Genomic DNA, 2,500 nt, shown 5'->3' on the forward strand with positions numbered 1-2,500 from the left:
TTGCATGCTACAAGGTTCGGAGTTTTGTTGTCTTCACGGATGTCTATAGCAACTTTTGATCAACACTTGACATCCTAAACTCATTGTTGACATATTTTTGATGTTTCCTTTCAGAAAACTTTCTTCAAAAATATTAATTTTTGAATTTTTGGCTTCTCGGGTGATTTTGGCTGTCCGTGGGGGATTTTCGCCCACGACGTGGGTGATTTTCGCCACGACGTGGGTGATTTTCGCCACGACGTGGGTGATTTTCGCCCACGAGGACTGTCCGTGGGTGATTTTCGCCACGAGGACTGTCCGTCAGTACACATATCAGCACGTTGGCCCTTCCCGTGGACTGTCCGGGTGATTTTGGCCCACGATGACTGTCCGTCAGTACGCATATCAGCACGTTGGCCCTTTCCGTGGACTGTCCGGGTGATTTTCGCCCACGAGGTCAGTACATCAGTACACATATCAGCACGTTGGCCCTTCCCGTGGACTGTCCGTGGGTAATTTTCGCCCACGAGGACTGTCCGTGGGTGATTTTCGCCCACGAGGACTGTCCGTCAGTACACATATCAGCACGTTGGCCCTTCACGTGGACTATCCGTGGGTGATTTTCGCCCACGAGGACTGTCCGTGGGTGATTTTCGCCTACGAGGACTGTCCGTGGGTGATTTTCGCCCACGAGGACTGTCCGTCAGTACGCATATCAGCACGTTGGCCCTTCCCGTGGACTGTCCGGGTGCTTTTCACCCACGAGGACTGTCCGTCAGTACGCATATCAGCACGTTGGCCCTTCCCGTGGACTGTCCGGTTGATTTTCGCCCACGAGGACAGTACATCCGTACACATATCAGCACGTTGGCCCTTCCCGTGGACTATCCGTGGGTGATTTTCGCCCACGAGGACTGTCCGTGGGTGATTTTCGCCTACGAGGACTGTCCGTGGGTGCTTTTAACCCACGAGGACTGTCCGTCAGTACGCATATCAGCACGTTGGCCCTTCCCGTGGACTGTCCCCACGAGGACTGTCCGTGGGTGATTTTCGCCTACGTGGACTGTCCGTGGGTGATTTTCGCCCACGAGGACTGTCCGTCAGTACGCATATCAGCACGTTGGCCCTTCCCGTGGACTGTCCGGGTGCTTTTCACCCACGAGGACTGTCCGTCAGTACGCATATCAGCACGTTGGCCCTTCCCGTGGACTGTCCGTGGGTGATTTTCGCCTACGTGGACTGTCCGTGGGTGATTTTCGCCCACGAGGACTGTCCGTCAGTACGCATATCAGCACGTTGGCCCTTCCCGTGGACTGTCCGGGTGCTTTTCACCCACGAGGACTGTCCGTCAGTACGCATATCAGCACGTTGGCCCTTCCCGTGGACTGTCCGGTTGATTTTCGCCCACGAGGACAGTACATCCGTACACATATCAGCACGTTGGCCCTTCCCGTGGACTATCCGTGGGTGATTTTCGCCCACGAGGACTGTCCGTGGGTGATTTTCGCCTACGAGGACTGTCCGTGGGTGATTTTCGCCCACGAGGACTGTCCGTCAGTACGCATATCAGCACGTTGGCCCTTCCCGTGGACTGTCAGGGTGCTTTTCACCCACGAGGACTGTCCGTCAGTACGCATATCAGCACATTGGCCCTTCCCGTGGACTGTCCGGTTGATTTTCGCCCACGTACATCCGTACACATATCAGCACGTTGGCCCTTCCCGTGGACTATCCGTGGGTGATTTTCGCCTACGAGGACTGTCCGTGGGTGATTTTCGCCCACGAGGACTGTCCGTCAGTACGCATATCAGCACGTTGGCCCTTCCCGTGGACTGTCCGGGTGATTTTCACCCACGAGTGACTGTCCGTCAGTACGCATATCAGCACGTTGGCCCTCCCGTGGACTGTCCGTGGGTGATTTTCGCCCACGAGGACTGTCCGTGGGTGATTTTCGCCTACGTGGACTGTCCGTCACGAGGACCACGCATATCAGCACGTTGGCCCTTCCCGTGGACTGTGGGTGATTTTCGCCCACGAGGACTGTCCGTGGGTGATTTTCGCCTACGGACTGTCCGTGGGTGATTTTCGCCCACGAGGACTGTCCGTCAGTACGCATATCAGCACGTTGGCCCTTCCCGTGGACTGTCCGTGATGTCCGTCAGTACGCATATCAGCACGTTGGCCCTTCCCGTGGACTGTCCGTGGGTGATTTTCGCCTACGAGGACTGTCCGTGGGTGATTTTCGCCCACGAGGACTGTCCGTCAGTACGCATATCAGCACGTTGGCCCTTCCCGTGGACTGTCCGGGTGATTTTCACCCACGAGGACTGTCCGTCAGTACGCATATCAGCACGTTGGCCCTTCCCGTGGACTGTCCGGTTGATTTTCGCCCACGAGGACAGTACATCCGTACACATATCAGCACGTTGGCCCTTCCCGTGGACTATCCGTGGGTGATTTTCGCCCACGAGGACTGTCCGTGGGTGATTTTCGCCTACGAGGACTGTCCGTGGGTGATTTT

This window comes from Brassica napus, unplaced genomic scaffold (assembly GCF_020379485.1).
Source record: "Brassica napus cultivar Da-Ae unplaced genomic scaffold, Da-Ae ScsIHWf_296;HRSCAF=484, whole genome shotgun sequence".
Lineage (NCBI taxonomy): Eukaryota > Viridiplantae > Streptophyta > Magnoliopsida > Brassicales > Brassicaceae > Brassica > Brassica napus.